General features: G+C 37.3%; 1 non-coding gene across 1 annotated transcript; it reads right to left on the reverse strand.

Annotated features, from left to right (window-relative positions):
• Nucleotides 1-11,781: 11,781 nt before the first annotated feature.
• Nucleotides 11,782-11,888, reverse strand: LOC115272814. The gene has a single exon (XR_003900472.1). It is a non-coding gene; the product is annotated as a U6 spliceosomal RNA (small nuclear RNA).
• Nucleotides 11,889-23,541: the final 11,653 nt, after the last annotated feature.

The following is a 23,541-nucleotide window of genomic DNA, read 5'->3' on the forward strand; positions in this document are numbered from 1 at the left end:
AACCATGATACCATGAAGAGTTTGCAAAAAATAAAAGTTATAGGATAAAAAGGTTACTGAATTAATAATTTATGTGGCACTATTGAATTTACTTAAAAAATAAAGATTGGCAACTTAAAAACATTTATGTATCAACAATTAATGTATCAATTATAGCCCTTGTATTCATTAATCTAAATAATTTATGTTAGCATCACTGAGTAGATGATCACATCATGTTGTCTTGAAAAATATTCAGTAAATCATACTTTATATCAAATACAGTTCTTCTTCCTCCCTCCCCATTATTTCTACAAAAAATAGAAGGAAACTACATATTTTTTAGTACATTTAACAAATATACACTGAAATGTGTGTGCCAAATTCAGCCAAGATATATATATATATGTATATAGTCTTTGCAAGCTTTATACCAGAAAAACAGTACATCTTTGTAATTTCTTTAAGAATAGATACAAGCCCTAAACATTTAAAGTTCCAAGTCTTCCATGGTTGTGGTGTTTTACTGTAAAACAGTGGTTGAACACTTTGGAACAACAACAACAAAAACAAACCAACAATACTATATCATCACATTTTGCACAATAAAAACAAGAATGCACTTCCAGTCCCATTCAGGGAAGTTTGCCTTTGAACTTTCATGACTATATTTTCCAATCTTCAAATAAGGTTTTGTCACCTAGGAATCAGTAAAATATTGACTAAGGAAAACATAAAAGATACTGGCATCACACTTTTTCATCTGCAATGCTGAAAATTAGAACAGTTTCTTCAGGTTGATGATATAAATGACTTCATTTCAGAATCACATACCTACACAAGATATAGTTATTCTCAAGTACAGGAAGACACTTGAAAATTTACAATAATTTAAGGAATGTATAACGTATGTAGTCTGTTTGAGTAAACACTTAAGGATTCTACTTAAAAAATAATTAGAAAAGGGACCTCAAGATAAAAGAAGAGTGAAATATAATAGTATCAAATCTTTATTTACCTCATTAAATGCAAATGGATAATAATACACACTTCAGGGATATTTAACATAAGATCTACAAAAATCTACTGAAAAGAAAACACTATAGAATTAATTCTGATTATTAATTTCAACAAATTCAGGTAATTGGGAGTGGGCTAAATAAGAATGTTACAGAAGTCTAAGAGACTAAAGAAGAAAAATGGAAGGTGAATATAGTTTTAAAACCTTCTTTTATTGGGGAGGGGATTAAACAAGAGGCAAATGAAAACATGAATATTAAATAAATGAAATAATTTTGTTTAACACATTTGAGTTACAAAGAAAATAAAAAATAATATTTAATGAAAGGGGGAAAAACAATGGATTGTCCAAGGAGAAAACAAATGAAGCATGTTGTGCCTTGATCAAACCAGGAAAAACAAGGAAAAAGAAAATGTGTACTCAACAGTGAACATAAAATGTATGTTTAAAATAAAATGGAATGAATGAAATCAAGCATGTCAGCCAATATTCCAAATATAAGCACCCTTTATTCCCCACTAAAAGACAGTGACTTAAATTGAATTAAAATTAAGATAAGTATTCTGTGTGAAATAAAAAAATATAGATATTTTATGCAAAGTAATAAAGTGATGGTCAAAATGATTTCAGGTAAATGGAAATAAAAAAGTAAGCAAGTCTAGCAATTTTATCAGTCAAGATGGAATTTCACATTATAAGGAGTAAAATGTTAAAGAGGCACTACATAAAGATATAGGTATAATTTATAAATTAGATATAGGTTCTATATTTATGCACCAAACTGTACAGCTATTAATATAAAAGCAAAACAACTGGATGATTAAGTCAACAGAATTGCAATTGTAATGGAAGACAATACATACTTCTCAAAAAATTTAAACAATATAATAGACCAAAGTAAACAAAGACAGATCTAGATTGACTTACTACAATCAATGAACTTTGTTTAACAGAAGTTTATAAGACCACACGTTATCTTTGTATTTGGGGGACAGTCACAATAATTGATCATGTGCTTTGTTATGTTCCTTTTGTGTGAATTTCACTAAACTACAACCATGTTCTCCAGAATTGCCTTCCCAATACGGTTCCAGGCTAGAACTAATCACAAAGAACTTTGTGTGGGCCTAGTGAACCTAAAGGAAAGCAGCAGCCATTACTCTGCAAGTCACTGTGCTTACAAGCAGTGAGTGAATGGCACAGGTGCAGACTAGCTAGGCCCTATTTCTCCCAGGACCATGTCCATTCAGCTCTTTTCTGCTCTGTGAAAATGCCATGGCCACAGCAGGTGCAGAAGTGATGGTCTTTCCATAGGCTGCTCTACCAAATGCTCCATCACGGTTCCCCTCCATGTTCCCTGACAAACTGTGTATTTGCCACACCACATGTTCAGGAGAACTGGCTAGTTGCTTTTCTCTGATTCTCCAGCAATAGTCCTTTCTGGACTATTCTCCACAAAACGCCTACAATTGGGTAAGTTCTCACTCCTATAATAAATCCTGATTCCATAATACTTAAACTATTTCTGCTTCTGCTTTGCTGATGGAACCCTGGGTTGATAAAAAGGACAAAATAAAGGAAAAGCAAAGCAAGACAGAAAAAAGAATAATGCAGAGTATTGGGGCTCCTGGGTGGCTCAGTTGGTTAAGTGTCAGACTTCAGCTCGGGAGGTGATCTCCTGGTTTGTGGGTTCGAGCCCCATGTGGGATCTGTGCTGTCAGCTCAGAGTCTGGAGCCTGCTTCAGATTCTGTGTCTCCATCTCTTTCTGCCTCTCCCCCTGCTTGTGCTCTCTCTCTCTCTCTCTCAAAAGTAAATAAACATTAAAAATGTTTTAAAATGCAGAGTATTTACAGACCATTTTGTAAGATTCTAATCTTAAAAAATCATAATTTAAAACAAAAAAAAATTCTCTGGTAGTCACGGAAATAGAAGTTAAAATAGTGAGGTATATTTTTAAGCTCTTCACATTAGCAAAAATGGAAAGGAGCCATGATATCTATTTTTATAGGGGATGCTGGGAAAAACATTCTTTCATACATTGCTTTGGAATTATAAAGCATTAGAGCCTATTTTAACCAATAACCCATCTCTTAGAAGTCTATCCCATTCAAATAAAGCAGCCTTAAATAATGATCCATAAGTCAGATTTGTTTATTGTACCACTGGTCTTGGTAGCAAAACACTGGAAACAAAACTCACACAGCAATATGGCAAATTATGATTTATCCTAGTGGGGCATCTATGTGGTTAGTTGGACAGGGAGAAAATAGAAAGTAACATGGTGGCTGGTTAAAATGGGTAGGTAGGCTAATACAGTTATATGGAAGAAGAGAGGCTGAGAAGGAAGCCCAAAGAGAAAAAGGAAAACAACTATATTTCCAAAACTGTGTGAATAACCACATGTATGAATTTATGTAAAGTTATGTATATGTATGGGTAAAACAAAATTAAACACTAAAGACATTCTCATCATCTGGCCCAACCGATTTTATCCACCAGATCTCTCTGGATTTCCCAGCACAAACTCTGGGTCAGAATGTAGTCCTTGATCTGCCTCACGAAAACAACCCTTTGTTTCCTCTTTAGGGAATGTTCTCTTCTTGCTGTTCATCAACCAAGTTCTCCCAGGCCCAGTGGCACCTCTTCCCTGAATAGACCGGCCCACATGAAGTCTCTTCTGAACTTGTTCATCCTTACTAAATAATTGAGAACTTAATTATATAGAATCATAAGTTGTTCTGATTCTTTTGTGCCAGTTAGTCACGTCCCTAATGATTAGTCCTATTCTCAGTTTCTATTTCTCTTAACAGATGCATCACCAAATTGTACCTTTAGTGTAATGACTGTTATGTTTAGTGTAATTCTTAGAATTCGGTTTCCAAAAAGGGAGACAGGAAAGTATGCAGCCTTGACCTCAGAAGATACCAGTCAAAATTTATGCTCTGTTACTTCCTAAGGAATGTGCCTGAGTATAGTTTGTTTCTCTTAGATGTAGTTTTGATAATTGTAAGACAGGTCTCTTATGTTCAATGCAAAACTTTAAAATAGCCTGCATTGTAGAAAGAGTTCTGACTTTAGAGTCAGCCAACCTGGCTTTGATTCTGAACACTACACCAGTTTATCTGTTATAGTTTAGTGCTTAGCAATTACTTACTTACTTGTCTTTCTGCATCCATGTGATTTTGGTCTGTCAATAGCTATGACAGTTGTGTTAACCAGCACTAATGTCATCAGAAAATTATTTCCCTAACTGGCATACCTTAGAGTGTGAAAGGGGTCACTATTAATGATTACATTGGATGGGACAACAGTTACAAATAAGGACTGTCTCTGACACACCAGAAACTATGGTGAGCCCATCTAGAATAAATATTTGAACCACAGATCCCTCTTTGTGAGGAGCAGTGTTAAATGGCTTGATGATGATGATAATGGGCCTGTATTTATAAGGTATGATTTTTAGTTTGGGAGGTGATTAGAATATCCAGGTAAAGTGTTTATTTTTTGCTTCTTAATATAGTCATTCTACACCTCTTGTTAAAAATGGACAAAAAACCCATTAAGTCATTACTACTATGACTTGAATCAGTTTATCACTTACTTATTTCTTGTGTTCCCTGATTCATAAATCCTGAAGTCCTAAAGAGAGGAAGAGCTAAAATCTTTAAGCACCAGATGGGCTTTGCAGCGAGGGGTTGTGGACAACGTGAGCTTTGGAAAGTAGATACACTAATATACAGAAGTTGACAGACAAAAATGAAAACAAAGATGGGAAGGCGTGCCCAGGCGACTCATTCGGTTAAGCTCCAACTCGTTTTAGCTCAGGTCATAATCTCATGGTTCACGAGTTTGAGCCCTACACTGAGCTCTGTGTGTCAGTGCAGAGCCTGCTTGGTATCTTCTTTCTCTCTCTCACTCTCTGACCCTCTCCCAGTCTCTCTCTCTCTTTCAAAAATAAATAAATAAATAAATAGCAATTAAAAAATAAACAAACAAAGAGGGGGCCAACTGCCACTTTCACTTATACCAAGGGGTCACTTCATTTCTTTGCATTCTTTCCTGAAAATCCATTTCTGGCAGCAGAGATTTTGTGTGCTGCTTCACTTACAATAATAATAGCATTAATAAGTAGAATAACAGCAACTAACATTTAATGTGAGCTTCGTATGCAAAGCACTTATCTTAATCCTTACACTAGCCTTATGAGGTCAGTACTATTATTTCAGATTTATAAATGAGAAAATTGAGGAGCAGGGGGATTAAGTAATATACTCAAAACCCTGCAGCTAAGTAGGGGACTACATAACCAAGATTTGAAGAAAAGAAAAAGCCGTCTGACTCTAAAGCTCACGTCATTGACTGCTATGCTGTATTAGGGCAATAATCATCTCCTGAGCCATCTTGTAACTGGGGACAGATGACCTGCCAGTGAGCTACTTCCATCTGAAGACATTGCCCAACTGCTGCTCTGTTGATAAGACCTTATGAAATTTGCTGTATTGAAATTAAACTTTTGGCTGTAGACCTACAAATTGCATTTCTATCTCTTTAGGGATAGGCAAATGTTGCTTTTATTAACATTTATATATTCTTCTCCTCTCGAATTTCTTGTTGAGAAGAGAGCCCTTATGTTCATGTTCTCTTTCTCTCAATCTCTTCCTTTCTTATATACTTTCTTTTTTATTATATTATGAACTAATTTATAATCAATTTTATATAAACATACAGTTTTTATTATAACATGATAATGAAAAGGCTTCTATTCATATAGCATTTTATAAATTATTCTACAATGTAGTATTTCTTTCAGTACTCATACAAAATCTAAGCTTGTGAAATGTGTATTATCTGCTTCATTTTCTTCATTAGAAATATTATTATTAGCCCAGGTCCCAGTGCTATTATATGCCCCAATCTGACTTGGTTCTCCTAATTCTGAATCTAATGTTCTTTCCAGTTTTCTTCATGTACTTTCTCACCTAGCAGAGTGTCTTTTGCAAAGGAGATCTACTACAATGCTGTGATGAATGAATGAATGAATGAGCACATGTCCTAATAAAGGAAGGTCACTCCACTGCACATATTTTTTTTATAGATCTGCTAGTTTTTTTTTCTTTGCAGAATAGAATGGGGTAGGTGTTAAGATGGGGCTTTTCTAGAATCTTCTTTAGGAATAAAATGATAAATAGGAACAACAATTTTTGGTTTGTAACTGAAGATTAAATTATATTCACCATCAATAAATTGGAATTAATGGAAAACAGAATTTCCTAAGAAAATGGAAATTAATTATATTCCTATGATATTTAATCATCTACCATGTCCAAAGGAATAAGATCTTATTGAGGGAAGGCTTTAATAAATTAAGGGGAACATCTGGACCTTAATACCAGGAGAATAATGTGAATCTCCCTACAGTAACTAATCTGGCTTTAAGACAGGAAGACTATCAGTCTTTAGTGTGGGAGGCAGTGCTCTGCTTTACACTAGGGATATTACACACACACACACACACACACACACACACACACACACGTCATGGGCTTAACTAATGATTATCTTCAGGACACATATAACGTAAAGCAGATACTGCTATCTAAGGATCTCATATTAATTTTAAAATTCACCCCTGAGAAATTAATATAGTGCTAAATAGACTTTTATCAATACTGCTTTTTTAAAGATATATTACTGTGTAGTTCATTTCATCAACAATACTTTTGAGAACATACCATTTAATCAGGCACTATTCTAGGCACTGATGATAGTGATCAAAACAGATAAAGAAAGCAAAGTTTCTTCTCCCATGTAGTGTAAAATCTGATGGAAGAAGAGATATTATGAAAATAACAAAAAGATAGTTATTCCGATACATCCTGTGAAGAAAAACAAGTGCCTTGGGGTGGGAGAAAGACATGCAATTTTAAGTATGATGGCCAGAGAAGGGCCACTCGACGTCCTGCTGAGGAAATGACATTTGAGCAAAGTCCTGAAAGAGGTGAGGCAGTAATAAGCCATGCACACATCTGGGGCAATAGGGTTCCAGACAGAAGTCACAACAATGCAGCAGCCCAGAGGGAGAGAGGAACCACAAGGGGGCCCTGTGCCCTATGAGATCACCAGTAGGAACTGAAATCAGGGGTGGTAACTGGGCATGGCAGCTCAGTTAAAGTGAGGTCTGGATGAGATAAAAGCCTTTGGAGGTTTTTGAACACAGGAGTGGTATTATCTGATTTAGGTTGTAAAGTGATTGTTGTTGCTGCTCTGTCAAGAAGAGAATGTGTGAGGGGTGGGAGGAGGAAGTGAAGACTAGAGTGGACACTGGTTAGAAGGTCTTTCAATGTTCCGGTGGGGGAGGTAACAGGATTTTAGACCAGCGTGGTGCCAGTGAAGGCAATAAGTAGTTGAGATATGCATATATTTTGAAGATAGAGTCACAGGATGAGTTAACAAACCCTACTGGGAGAGTAAGAGAGCTATCAAGGAGACTATGAGGAGTTTGGATAGACTAATGGAAACAGCGGAATTGTAACGAAGTCTCGATGCAAACAAATACACACAACATAAAATCTACCTTGTTAGCAAAATGTTAAGTATATAATACAGGATTATTAACTATATCATAACAATATCTCCAGAATCTAATCAACTTGCATAACTGAATTTTTGTACATTTTGACCAACACCTTTTCATCTTCCCCTCCCTCCGACCACTGGTAACCACCATTCTATTTGCTGCAAAAAAGAAAAAAAGAAATAAAGGGAGAGGAAGGATAATTTTGGGAGTGGTGGATATGTGTATGGCATTGATGGTGGTGATAATTACACTGATGTATACTTACCTCCAAATTCATCAAGTTGTGTACTTTAATTAAACGCAGCTTTTGTATGTCAAGCATACTTAAATAAAGTGGTTTGAAACAAAGCAAGCCAAATGTAACAAAATTTGCCTCTCACTCTCAAGAAAAAACAACTAGTAAATACCCTGACTTGACACTAAGGAATACACAAAATGAGCAGGGAGGATTGTTTCCATGGGCCTTTGGAAAAGAGACAAGGGGTCTTCTCTGATAGGTCTGATTTGTGGTCATCTAGTTCCAGAGCAGGTAGGCCCTGGAAACCTAGGCCTCGCTAACAAAAAACAAGGTTGGACCCGGGATGTCAATTTGTTGATGAGACATGTAAACTCATTATGCATGTACTAGGATAGAAAGGATCCACCACTTAACATTACTGGTGTGTTTAAATGTGACAAATTACTCAGCTGTGATAAAAATAAGAACTGTGGGATTGTGGAATTTCTCAAAAGTCCACTTAGAGTTGCCTAGTAAATTATCCTTCTCTTCTTTAGTCATGTATTTACCCAAACATATCATGTAAGAATACCATCTCTTATGGGGCGCTCAGTCAGTTAAGCATCTGGCTTCGGCTCAGGTCATGATCTCATGTTCATGGGTTCAAGCCCTGCGCTGGGCTCTGGGCTGACAGGTAGCTCAGAGCCTGGAGCCTCCTTCGGATTCTGTGTCTCCCTCTCTCACTGACCCTCCCCTGCTCATGCTGTCTCTCTCTCCGACTCTCAAAAAAAAAAAAAAAAAAAGAATGCCATCTCTTACACAGGTCTGAAGAGGTCTGAATATTCCTTTTCCAGCAACACTTCTAAATCTGATTTCCACAGTTGGAAATTTTGTGTGTCACATATATGTAGGATCAAACAAATACCTGTAAATGGTCAAGAGCACTGTTTTATCAGGAGACAGACCTGGTTTAACTCCTAGTTTCGGCCCCTGTGTGAGGGAAGAAGTAGCTCAACCACAGAAAAGTTACTCCACATGTCTGACTCTCACCTCATCTGTAGGTGATTATAATCCTGGCTTCACAGAATTGCTGAGAGGAATCAACCCACATGGAGTTTAACACGATCCTCGGCACATAGAATAATGTGATAAATACCAGTTCCTGCAAATACTCCAATTGTCATTGATGTTATCCAAAAGCCTGTCTTTAGTCATGTGGTTCTTCATTTAGTCACCATTTACCCTTACCAATTTTCATTCTACCTTATTGCGGGATATGCGGAAATTTCGAATAATTTTCTGTGTGCATTACTTAATACAAGAAGGCTATTTAGAGGCAAAATAGTGAGTGATGTTAAGTACTAAAGAAAGAATAACAGACTTTATACCAAAGAAAAGCTAGTGTACTGATTGCCAAGAGGGATTCTAAAGTGTTTTTACTTATATGAAGTAAGAAATTGATTTTTAGTCATAGTCTCAGAAATCTGACTTTGACAGAAGAAAGTAGAACATCTTTCAAAGCCAGAGTCATGAAAACCAAGTTTGCAGGATACATTAATAATACCAATATAGTGTTGAGGAAACTTAATAATCACTTATAGAATAGGGAAATTGGACCCCTTTTTTACACCACTCACAAAAGTTGACTCAAAATGGATTAAAAATTTAAATGGGAGACCCAGAAGTATAAAACTGCTAGAAGAAAACATGAAGATGCTCCTTGACTTTGATCTTGACAACAATGTTTTGTATATGACAAAAAAATCACAAAAAATATCTGCAACAATAGCAAAATAAACAAGTACGACTAAATCAAACTTAAAAGCTTCTGCACAACCACGAAACAATCATCAAAAAAGGAAATCAATGGAAGTGAAGGAAATATTTTCAAACCATCTGTAAGGAGTTTGCAATATTCAACATGTATAAGGAATTTCTATGACTCAAAAGCAAAAAATAAAAAAAAAACAATTTGATTTAAAACTGGATAAAGGACTTGAATAGATATTTTCTAAAGAAAACATACAAATAGCTGAATGCATGAAAAGTTGCTCATTGTCACTAATCATTAAGGAAATGCCAGTTGAAACTACAATGAGATATCATCTCATACCTGTTAGAATGGCTATTTTCAAAAAGACAAGAAATAATAAATGTTGGGAAAGATGCAGAGGAAAGGGAGTCTTCGTGAACTGTTGGTGGGAATGTAAATGGGCACAGCCACTATGAAAATAGTATGGAGCTTCCTCAAAAAAATTAAAAATCAGGCTACAATATGATCTAGCAATTTTATTTCTGGGGATATATCCAAAGGAAATGGGAAAAAAGGAAATGAAAACAGTACATCAAAGAGATATCTGTACCTCACGTGTTCACTGAAGCATTATTCACAATAGCCAAGACGGAAACAGTGTAAATTGTCTGTCAATGGGTAAACACACACACACACACACACACACACACACACACACACACACAGTGGAAATTATCAACTGTAAAGCCAAACAAACAAACAAACTCTGCCCCTTGTGACAATGTGAGGGCTAAGTAAAATGAGTCAGAGAAAGACTATTATTGTAATTTCTCACTAACATGTGGAATCTGAAAAAGTTGAACTCCGACAAACCAAGTAGAATGATGGCTACCAGGGCATGAAGGTAGAGGAATAGGGAGATGTTGGTGAAAGGGTACAAACGTTCAGCAGTAAGATGGGGACCTAATGTATACTCTGGTGACTATAATTAATATTACTGTATTGTACACTTAAACGTTAAGAGAGTACATAAAAATTATTACCACACACACAAAAAATTTAATTATGTGAAGGGCTGTTAACTGACCTGATTGTGGTAATAATTTCACAAACTACACAGGTATTAAATCATCATGTTCTATACCTGACACTTACTTAAGTTATATGTCAGTATCTCAATAAGCCTGGAATAAAGTGATACCAATACAATACTAATAACATTATTCTTATGTCATGGAAAATAGTATTGCTTTGTGTACCAAAAGTCATGGCATATATTCAGTAGATATATCACCCAAAAGACACACACTGGAAAATGGATTATAATGCAAAGATTTCTGTCAAGTCCAGAATCAAGGCAAGGAGAGTGAGTTGTACAATTTGAAAGGGTAGCTCATGTCCAGCTCCATATGGTGTTCAGGCAGGGGGGATATCCTGGGCCAGAGAAAGTTCTCCCATTAAGAGTTCTCTAGAGATGCCCGGGTGGCTCAGTCAGTTAAGTGTCTGACTTCGGCTCAGGTCATGATGTCATGGTTCATGAGTTTGAGCCCCACATTGGGCTCTGTGCTGACAGCCCAGAGTCTAGAGTCTGCTTCAGATTATGTGTCTCCCTCTCTCTCTGCCCCCTGCTCCCTTCCCATACTCTGTCTTTCTGTCTTTCAAAACTAAATAAACATTAAAAAATGTTTTTTAAATAAATAAATAAAAAGAATTCTCTAACAAGTATTACCAATGTTTGCCTCTCTGTTTTCATGTTTTCTTGTTTGAATTATCTACCTTCTGGGAGATCTATACTCCCACCATGACAATTTAATTAACTTTATTAATCAGTAACCAATCAGTTGGTTAACTAATAGCCTTGTTCTTTCTCTTTATGATTGGATCTCAGAAAGAAAGGCGATTGCTAAGCATAGTTTGCATTTATCTGCTTTTACCCATTATGTGTTGGTTTATTGTTAACGTTTAACTTATTATTATTATTTTTAATAGTTCATTGTTAAATTGGTTTCCATATAACACCCAGTGCTCTTCCCCACAAGTGCCTTCCTCCATCACCACCACCTCCCTCCCACCTCTCCCACCCTCTTCAACCCTTGATTCATTTTCATTATTCAATAGTCTCTCATGTTTTGCATCCCTCTCTCTCCCCAACTCTCTTTCCTGCTTCCCCTCCCCACGCACGGTGCTCCATTAGGTTTCTCCTGTTAGACCTATGAGTGCCAACATATGGTATAAAAATATGGAACCCTTCACAAAGTTGCATGTCATCCTTGTGCAGGGGCCAGGCTAATCTTCTCTGTATAGTTCCAATTTTAGTATATGTGCTGCTAAAGCGAGCACAACGTTTCACTTTTAAGGTTTTTAGAGCGGTTTGCTCTTTTATGTAGATATGTTCATTGAGTTATGTCCCAATAAACCCATCATACATTGAAAGTATCATTAGTCAGAAAGGCATGTAGTACACCTAACCTACTAAACATCATAGCTTGACCTACCCTACCTAAGTGTGCTCGGGACACTTAGAGTTGGGCGAGGTCATCTAACACAAAGCCTATTTCATAATAAAGTTTTGATGATCTCATGTAATTTACTGGATACTGAATTTAGTGAAAAACTTTGGAGAATGGTTGTATGGGCACAGGATGACTCTAAGTACATTGGTGGTTTGCCCTTGTGATCATGTGGTTGGCTGGCTGGGAGCTGTGGGTTCCACTGGCCAGCATCATGAGGGAGTATGCTATGAATATCACTCACCTGGAAAAGATTAAAGTTCAAAGTACAGTTTTTCCTAAATGCTTATTGCTTTTGCACAATCATGAAATGGAAAATTCTAAGTTAAACTGCCATAATTAGGATTGCCTATATATAAAAAAAAACCATATAAAATCTGCATTAAATATCTTACATTAAAATTATAAGTAAGTAAGTGTTGGGGCAACTGAGTGGCTTGGTTGGTTAAGCATCTAACTCTTGGTTTCGGCTCAGGTCATGATCTCATGGTTTGTAAGTTTGAGCCCTGCACTGGGCTCTGCACTGACAGTGTGGAGCCTGCTTGGGATTCTCTCTCTCTCTTTCTCTCAAATTAAATAAACTTTAAAAAACAGCTTTACAAAACAAGTTATAAGTAAGTATATATATCAACTGGTTTGTGCAGTGGCCTTTAGTTGATTAATTGATTAATACTAAGATTACCAAGCTACTTCTTTAAAATGGGAATACATTTCTTCAAAACAAGTGGTACAAGGTTTTTGTATGTAAGATTTTGCATGAAACATTTATAAGTAAATGCAATTTCTCTAGAAGCTTGCGATAAAGCTAAATAAAATTACAGATGTGAATGTGCTTTGCAAACTGCATGAAAAGCAAAAGTGTCACAATGATAATTAATCACACAATGTGATCCTGCACCTTAGTGCTAAATTTTCACTCCCCACAAACACTCCGCAGTTGCTACTCCATTGTACTGAAGAGCAAAGAGGTGCAAATACCTGAACCTGCACCCTCATAACTCACCTTCATCGTGTTTGCCTTTGGCAGCCCACACACTCTTCTCAAGCTCACAATGAGATGAGCACAACTTTCGAAAGCCTGTGAGAGGGAACAAAAGAACAAGAAAAACTTTGCTTAGAAAATCAGTAGACCAGAAAGAGAATAGAAAATTATCATGAAAAAAGAGCTTTTCATGTTGACTATAGCTGCTGTAAAACTGCTATCTGGTATAGGTCACATTAGTTACAAAGCAGTGTGTAGGAAGACACAACTTCTCAGTAAATTGCATTAGAAACTAAGCAGGTGGGTAGGTCTATGTACTGTTATGCAAGCTGATTTAGCTGTCAACTTTGAAAAAGCTTAGGATGGCTAGACCTTCCAACTACTTTTTCCCTGGGTGAGTAATACACTCTTCTAATATTCTACCCACCCAAACTCAAAGGCTGTATCTTTCTCTTTGTTCACTCTCTGCTCTTCTGTGCAGAAGATGATTCTGGTGATGCTAAATCTGGTGATGTCTACTTCTTTGACCCTGAAATTTTGGTCAATCTTCTCTGTGCCTAAAATGCCTTTCTTACCCATGAGACCAATGGAAAGTCTACTCTTCTTTTTAAAAAAAGACTTAGCTCTAAGGCTACTTTGACAGGCACTTTTCTAAGTGACACCTCCATTTAGAAATAATCAGTTGCTTTAAATAAGTCTTCCTCTAGAAATGTTTCTAAGCCTCAGAAGATATCTAATAAAATATAGTGGACAGTACCTTTTCATCACTGTTGCTATGTGATTGTAGGGAGATTAAGACCTCTAACCTCACTTTTTTCTTCTGTAAAATAGGAATAATAACAACATCTTGGAATGTTGTTGTAAACAGTAAAGTCTGTGCTTATAAAGTAGCATTTCAGATGTTAAGCTCTGGCGTTGGCCTTAGTTCATAGTAAACATTCAATAAGTGGTAGTAATCAACAGCCTCTTCTGCCTATAATTACAGTAATTTCTTCATGTTTATCTGTATGAAGTCTAAGGAGGGGGCTGCTGGAATCTCAAATTTGTATCTGGCTCAGCAGAAGCACAGGTGATAACCTGGGTTTAAGGCTGGCATCTGGAGGTGGGGGGTGGGGGAGGGAAGGCTTACAGGACTGAGCCTATAACTTGTGGAATCCAAAGCTATCTCCAGGTAAACAGAGTTATAACTGAATTGAATCTTATGACACTCAGCTTGTATCCCAAGAGTTGCTTGTTGGTATGGGGACTCTCCCTCACACAAGAATTGGTAACAACCCTATTTAGTAAGAAACATCCCATTTTAGTAGTATGTCAACTAGATAAAACTGGTTTCACACAATAACAGAAATAAAACAATTCTATAGTTTGTGTATTATTTTGATTCTGAAGTTTGAATATTCTTATGAGGGCATGGGCTTGAGAAATTTAATGATCACCAGATAAATATGTAATAGAGTCTATTTTATAATAGAGTTTATTCAATAAAAGTAGAATATATTTCATATGATGTTGAACAAAATGCCCTTAAATATCAGTTTATGTATCATAAGCTGAAAGAGACTTGAAGACTATTTAATCCAACTCAACTTATTTCACATATGAGCAAACTGAGACCCAATGTGTTTTGTATTTTGGGTTTGTTAGGAAACATGCAACTTGGAAGTCACAGAGCTGAGACTTAAGCCCGGGTGTCTAACCTAACACTTATATAGAAGGTTATTTAGATTTCTTAGGTGTGCTATGAATATGACAAATGTTCTATTAATATTACAAAACAGATGAAGGGGTTTGGGGAGACAAAGCCCAGATTATTTTTCAGAATTGCCATAATAATTGTAAGCATTATTTTCAGGTAATGATAGGATTTAAGCTGAATTTGAAGAGTACAAAGAATTTGGGTAGACCAAGAAGATCACAAGGTTAATTCAACTGTGAGAAATAATGAGGGACAGTGTGGAAGTAAAATAGTCGAGGCTTTGTGAGAGGCCTGTTTGTGGAACTCAGACCAACAATTGCGGAGAATGACTCAAGGAAGCCGAGAAACAGTAGTCCAATTCAATCATGCAATAGTCAACAAAACTGAAATATCTCATCTTTTTCACTACATCATTAACTGCATCTGAAGGATACTGAAAAGAGGTCCTAATTATTGAAAGCAAGTTTTAGGAAGGTTAACCTGGCAAGTGTGGGTAGAAGATTATGGAAAAGTCCTGAAGATCATCTGGGAATTCTTAAAGGTAGGTTGAAACTCAAATATATGAGTAACATTACAAAAGAAACATCAGAAAACCACAGTTGACTGGGGCATTGGATAAAGAGGAGAGACAGAACTAAAATGATATTTCATGTTAATATTTCAAGTTCCAGAGACCTGACAGATGTTTTCCACTGACTAAATGGGGAGGAGGGTCAGGTAGGCATGGGATTTGATAGTTTCAGACATACTTATTTTGCGTTGAGTTTGGGATAATTCAGTAAACAGACTTGTGAGCCTGAGGGGGAGATAAGAGAAAGAGACGTAGACTGAGATGCTATGCACATAAAGGGGAGGCTGAATCTATATAAGGAAAACCCTTGGAAAAGAAAAAAAAAATGGGAAGAAAAAAAGGACAGGGGGCCAAAACAAATTCCTGGCCAGTGACAAGAGCTGGTTGAAGAAGAAAGAAAGGAAACCAAAGAAGTAAAGAGCCAGAAGGGTAGTGTTTGGAAATAAAACAAAACAAAGAGCTGGAAATACTACAGTGTTTGTCTTGGGAGAACTCTATATCCTTTAAACTTTTTTTTAAACGTTTATTTATTTTTAAGAGACAGAGAGATACAGAGCACCAGCCAGGTGGCAGCCAGGGAGGGGCAGAAAGAGAGACACACACAGAATCTGAAGCAGGCTCCAGGCTCTGAGCTGTCAGTAAAGAGCCCAACATGAGGCTAGAATGCACCAACTGTGAGATCATGACCTGAGCTGAAGTTGGATGCTCAACCTACTGAGCCACCGAGATGCCCTGGAGAACTCTATATCTTAAATGTGGTTGGAAAGGTTGTTCTCTATGTCTACGTTTATCAAGTTCAAAATACTAGTTTCTATGTCAGTATCTATATCTGGCTGGATATTTCAAATCTTGTATGAAAAATTAGAGAAAGCTCAGTAAAGAATATTGAAAGAAGAAAAACACATTAGACTAATTCATTTTCAGAAACACAACAGTGAGGTAAAATATTTCATTAAAATATTGGTTTTGAAGTAAGTTCAGACTACTTGTTAAATATTAGAAATCAAACTTGCTATTGCGTGAACCCTTCTGCTAGGAAGATTTATAACTAAGGCAAAAATTAGGTCTTTAGTATGACTCAGTGGAAAAGCCTACACTAATCTAGTTAAGTAGCTTAAATAAACGGACATATCTGGACACCAATATCATCACTGGAACTGCATTTAATTTGGAAAGGAAGGGCAGCCAACGTGAGAAGTCATTCAAATGCAAAAGCTGAGACTCATCAGTGTTGCTTGTGAACACGCACTGATTCAATGTGAATAATGATCTCTAACCTAGAATGAATTACCCATGATACATGCGGAAGCAAGTTAACCTACAATTGTTCTTCTTGACTAAGACCAAAGGTGTTTGTGTGATTTTTTTTTATCTTCAAAGAAATAATGCTCATTAGATCACTAGTTCAGAATGAAAGTGAGTCATGACCAACTAAGTGGGTAACCTTGGGAAGTTCACTTTTCCTTAACTGTAAAGTTAACTTTTCCTTAATTGTAAAATGAGGGAATGGAACCGGGTGATCTAGAGTCCCTATTCTCTTATTAGAAAGTAGTTTCTAAATTATGTAAATAGGATGATAATATATTTCTTACAGAACCCTCTGCACCCTGACTTTTCAAATAGTTGTAATATAAACATGGATATAGGTATGGGATATATAATATAATCTGGGAAAAACATTGATTTTATTTTTTTATTTTTTTAATGTTTTATTTATTTTTGATACAGGGAGAGACAGAGTATGAGAGGGGAGGAGCAGAGAGAGAGAAGGAGACATAGAACCGGAAGCAGGCTCCAGGCTCTGAGCTAGCTGTCAGCACAGAGCCTGACAGAGGGCTCGAACCCATGAACATGAGATCTGACCTGAGCCAAAGTCAGAGGCTTAACCAACTGAGCCACCCAGGCACCCCAAAACATTGATTTTAAACATTAGAGTGAAATGAAATAGATTTTCTAGAATAAATTTGGGGAAGGCCTGAAGAAAATAGAGATATGTGTCATGCAGAAAATAAATATAAAAGTTTATGAAACAGAGCAAGACACAAGATCTGCTTCTAAAACAGAACAGCTTTTAGGAGGTGGGGAGAAGAAAATAGCTGGTTGTTGAGCTCAAAGACATTAGCGTGAGTGTGATTAGTACGTGTGCAATTATTATACAGAAATATGAACACCATGTATGCACGATAAAGGTTTTTAAAGCAATCATGAAACAATTACTCAAAAGTGGGTCTTCTGTTCCTGTTGCTCAGTTAGAGAGAAGTCTACATCTCAGCAGTTACCCAAATGGCTGCACAGCCCACGGAATATCATCAGGCTGCTAGAAAGGGACAGCCACACGATTTCTCTTTTATGAGGCCAAATAAGTTATTTCCGAGCACATTCTCTGACTACCATACAATAAAATTAGACATTAATTATAAAAGTTTTTAGAAATACAATATTAAAAAGTGAATGGAAGAGGAAATCAAGACACACTTTAAACTGCAGTGATTCCTTAACAAGTATATGGAGATAGTTTTTGAAAGAGTGTGAAAACTTAGGAACAATTAAAGAGTAAGAATTAAAACAAAATGCTATTAGATTGCCAACATTTCTAAAAACATTGATAATAGCCGGGGGTTGGCAACATGTAGAGAAATGGATGTTGCCATATACTCTTGATAGAACTTTAAACTGGCAAGTCCTATTCACAAGGGTCAGTTTGGCAGTGACTTAACAACTGAAGACACACATACACTTTATTGTTTTTTTAATTTTTCTTTTTCAATGTTTTTATTTATTTTTGAGAGAGAGAGAGAGCACAACAGGGGAGGGGCAGAAAGAGAGGTTAGACACAGAATCAGAAGCAGGCTCCAGGCTCTGAGCTGTCTGATGTGGGGCTCAAACTGGTGAACCAGGAGATCATGAGCTGAATTGAAGTCAGATGCTTAACTGACTAAACCAACCTGGCGCCCCCACACATACAGTTCAATGGAGCAATGCTACTTCTGAGAGTCTCTCTTCCTGAACTGTCGTGTCCCGCCCTGGCCAGCAGGGCAGAAAATCCTTGCGGGTCCTTTTCCTGAGGGAGGGAGAGAAAAACAGGGCAGGAGGGAGAGACGCAGAGAATGAAGACAGCACACACTGTTTCCGATCAAGCCTCTGTCTCCTTTATTCTTCTTCTTCTCTCTCCAGAAAACATTGTCTCTTAAATAGCGATTTGGGGCGGAGAACTGACCTGGATCGGTTACCAGGTAAACAGAGTCAAATGCATATCAAAAGAAGCGCCCTGACTTGCCTCAGCAATGCTGGGGAGGGGGAGCTAATGCTGAATAATCCAAAAGTGCGGTTTTGATCTTTTGTGCACCTTGGCCACTCTACGTCTGGCCCAGCATGACCGACGCCAAAATCTTCGACCAGGAAATGGCAATCTCCAGCCTCCAGATGCAAATCTTGTTTACTGGTTCACTCCCCGGAGAGTGATAATCCTTGCCTGAGGCAGCCAGGAAATGTGGCGGCTCCGACAGGTCCTCCCTTTAAAACTGATTTTAAAGCTCCTTTTAGGGAAGGAAAGGACTGTGCCTGTCTTAGGTGGGAGACCTGCCAATCCTTTTTACCTGTCATGGGCACACTCAGAAGCTTGTGTCTGAGCAGCCTGTCTTAGGTGAAAGGATGGCAAGGCCTCTCTTACCCGTCATTGGCTAGCCAGCCCGTGCCTCTTGCCACAGCTTTTCCATCAGCCTCCTGAATCGGCCGTATTGAGCTTAATACACTGGACCTGGGTAGGCTGCGCCTATTTGCTGCCTTAGGAGAGCCATGACCTTATTGAATAGAACAGGGCCCAAGGGCACCAAGATCAATAAAACCGCAATAGGTCTTAAACAGGAGGAGATAGGGTAAAAGTCCATGAAATCCACATAGAAAGGGCTGTCAATGTGTTCCTTCCTCCTCTTCTCCAGGTTCTTTTGAAGCTTCTTTTCCCAGCATGGTCCTAAAGAAAAAGACAAAGATTTCTCTCAAGGAGATTTTTTCTCCCTGGAGGACTGAGTGTTTTGATCGATTTGTTTTACTAATCTCTCTGGCAGCCATCTGGCTGCATCTGTTTTTTGTTGGTAAATGCAAACTGATCCTCGTCCCCAGAGTAAAACTGGATCTGGACCATGCCACTTGTTATCCAAAGGATTTTTCCAAAGCACGGTAGCAAAAGTTTTTTGTGTCTCATTTTGCCAGAGATGCTCAGCAGCTGAGCATCCTTCTTTATCCAAAGTTAAGAAATTTAAAATAAACAATGCATGGTGTAAGAGATTTCTGGGAGATCCCTTGACGGGGTACCAGTCCCCACCTTTTATTTTATCAAGGGTATTTTTTAAGGATAGATGTGCCCGTTCTACTATACCCTGTCCTTGTGGATTATAAGGAATTCCAGTGATGTGTTTAATACATACAGAGTGAATATAGATGTGCAATGATGTTTATTGCATTACTGTGTATAAAGTATAAATCATTAATCATTTGAAAACAAATCATAAAACATGTTTGTAGTCTAAATTTTACAATCCTGTGAAGAAGCCATTAAAATGAACGAGGTGGTGGTGCCAGCCTGGCTCAGTCGGTAGAGCATGTGACTCTTGATCTCAAATCGTGACTTCAAGTCCCAAGTTGGGTGTAGACATTACTTAAAAATAAAATATTAAAGAAAATGAACAAGGTAGATCTACATGTACTGATACAAAAATACATTATTCTATATTCTTAAGTGAAAAAGTAAGTTTAAAAAACTATTATGCTATGACCTCCCTAGTTGCAACTCACCCTATAATATATATTTACTTGTACTATATAAATTAGCAAGATCATAGAGTAATGTATACATTAAGCTGTAATAGCAATTACCTATGGTGAGTGGCTTGGAGAGGTTATGGGAGAATTCACACTTCATTATTATAAAAACTTTAAGAACAGCTTACAATTTGAGAAAATTAATTTCAAATAATAGAATAGTTTAACATGAATATAATGAGCAAGAAGGTAATGCTGCAGTATTGTTTCTCTTTGGTGACTTTTATATTACATATGAGTCCTTAACATTAAACATTACATAAATGTTAACCTACATTGACTATTGCTGCAAGGGATGCCTTTAAGTCATTAAAAAAAAAAAAGAAATGGAAAGATTGTTTTATTCTATAAGCCAACTTAAAATACAAAAAAATTAAAAATTATGTGAATACTAAAGAATATTAGTCCTCACTAATGATCAAAGGTATGAAAACAAAAATATGGCATCCTATCATCAGAGATAAAAATGGATACTAGTTAAGATCTGCTAGAGTTTTATCACAAGGCACTTTTATATACTGCTGGTGGTGACAATTTTTCTCTTGGTGTTATAATCTCTTTATTACATATATATTGCTATGTAAAAGCTGAAAGTACGTATTTTAGAGTATTAAAAATGCTAATATCCAAATATTATTATTTATTTTCCTCTCTGAACTTTAAATACATTCCAGCTGTTGTATTTATTTATTTTACTTCTGTAGTGAGATAAGTATAAAACAATTTTGAAAGTAGTATTTATTATTTTACGTTTTTTTAAATGTTTGTTTTTAAGAGAGACACAGAGTGAGTAGGGGAGGGGCAGAGAGAAAGGGATACACAGAATCCAAAACAGGCTTTAGTGCAGAGTGTAATGTGGGGCTTGAACTCACGAACCACAATATCATGACTTCAGCTGAAGTCCAATACTTAACCATCTGAGCTACCCAGGTGCCCCTGAAAGTAGTTTTTAAAGACCTTAGCTTATTCATTAGACTAACCAAAGGTCTGACTTGTGTCATTTTTTTTTTTTAGTGAACTCTTCTACATTAGCCACTTTTTAAAACTTTTTTTATTTTTTAATGTTTATTTATTTATTTAAAAAAATAGTTTATTGTCAAATTGGTTTCCATATAACACCCAGTGCTTTTCCCCACAAGTGCCCTCTTCCATCACCAGCACCTCATTTCTCCCTCCCCCTCCCCCTTCAACCCTCAGTTCATTTTCAGCATTCAATAGTCTCTCAGGTTTTGCATCCCTCTCTCTCCCCAACTCTCTATCCCCCTTCCCCTCCCCATGGTCCTCCATTAGGTTTCTCCTGTTCTCCTGTCAGACCTATGAGTGCAAACATATGGTTTCTGTCCTTCTCTCCCTGACTTATTTCGCTTAGCATGACACCCTCAAGGTCCACCCACCTTGCTACATACAAATGGCCAGATTTCATTCTTTCTCATTGCCATGTAATACTCCATTGTATATATATATACCACATCTTCTTGATCCATTCATCAGGTGATGGACATTTAGGCTCTTTCCATGATTTGACTATTGTTGACAGTGCTCCTATGAACATTGGGGTACATGTGCCCCTATGCATCAGCACTTCTGTATCCCTTGAGTAAATCCCTAGCAGTGCTATTGCTAGGTCATAGGGGAGTTCTATGGGTAGTTTTTTGAGGAACCTCCACACTGTTTTCCAGGGTGGCTGCACCAGTTTACATTCCCACCAACAGTGTAGAAGGGTGCCCATCTCTCCATACCCTCGGCAGCATCTATAGTCTCTTGATTTGTTCATTTTAGCCACCCTGACCACTTTCTTACACCATACACAAAAATAAACTCAAAATGGTTGAAGGACCTGAATGTGAGACAGGAAACCATCAAAACCCTTGAGAAGAAAGTAGGAAACAACCTCCTTGACCTCCACCACAGCAATCTCCTACTCGACACATCCCCAAAGGCAAGGGAAATGAAAGCAAAACTGAACTCTTGGGACCTCATCAAGATAAAAAGCTTCTGCACTGCAAAGGAAACAATCAAGAAAACTAATAGGCAACCAACAGAATGGGAAAAGATAGTGGCAAATGACATATCAGATAAAGGGCTAGTATCCAAAGGATACAAGGAACTCACCAAACTCCACACCCAAAAACCAAATAACTCAGTGAAGAAATGGGCAGAAGACATAGACGCTTCTCCAAAGAGGACATCCAGATGGCCTACAGGCACATGAAACGATGCTCAACATCACTCATTATCAGGGAAACACAAATCAAAACCACACTGAGATACCACCTTACATTAGCCACTTTTGCATGAAGGTGCCTTTTTCTTCACTTCTCCAAAAATTAGGCTAACACTGAGTTCATGTAGAAGGAATTGGGCAAAACAGATACCACATGACAGTTGGCGGTTTGTCTGGATTTTGGCAGGTACCTTCACAGCCTCTGCCCAGTACCTGGAGCTTAGGGGGACTGAATCACCAGTCTCTTCCCACTTTGAAATTTTTGATATTAATCATTCTCTCCTGCCTTTAACCAAAAAAAAATTCTTCTAACAGATGCAGGTTTATATGATAAGGCTTAAAAATGAGATGAGAAGGCAAAGATCTATATTGATCTCACTTTGAGCTTACTTCTTTTCCTTTGAGATTACATCATTGGGGAAAAAATAAAACAGTCTATGTTCTATGGTATTAAGGTATTTAAGGCTCTGTGCAACAATAGATAGATGCATAAGCATCTTTTGTCTGAATCATCTGTCTCTGTCTCTCTTTCACACACACACACACAAGCTCTATACAAAAATAGGTGAACAAGCATCTTTTGCCTGAATCATTCATTCATGTCTCTCTTTCGGTCTCTCTGTCTCTCTGTCTCTCTGTCTCTCTCTCTCACACACACACACACACACACACACACACACCTCTGGCATAGCACCATAGGCTTATAGAATGACAGAGCCAAAAGAGATATTGGATCCTGTCATCTAGCAGTTTTAATGCCAGGATCCCTGGAGAACGTGGGTTCTGTGTAGCTTCTCAAGGAAATCTAGGAAGGTGAGAGGGTGTTCACAGCATACACAATTGAGCTACTTTAGCTCTAGCTTAAATAAAAACTCTGTTTCACTTTCTTATCTTGTACCGCCTCAGTGCAGCTACTTTAAAAGTACTTCAACCACTGATCAAGTCCATTTACTCATTTAATAGGTTAGGAAACTAGTGTCCCAGAAAGTTCAGTTACTTAACCAAGGTTAAAAAGCTATGAAGAGATAGGACAAGGTATCTAGGTTTTTAATTCCACACGGAAATTGGAAAGCTGATGACAGTGGTAATTCTCTGTAATTCTGAATTTTCCATGGGGTTGCTATAGCTTATGAAACTCACATTATGAGAGGCAATTAAGAAAATGAAGAGGTAACCAGGCAACAGGAGCACC

The sequence above is a fragment of the Suricata suricatta genome, chromosome 11 (genome assembly GCF_006229205.1).
Source record: "Suricata suricatta isolate VVHF042 chromosome 11, meerkat_22Aug2017_6uvM2_HiC, whole genome shotgun sequence".
Taxonomy (NCBI): domain Eukaryota; kingdom Metazoa; phylum Chordata; class Mammalia; order Carnivora; family Herpestidae; genus Suricata; species Suricata suricatta.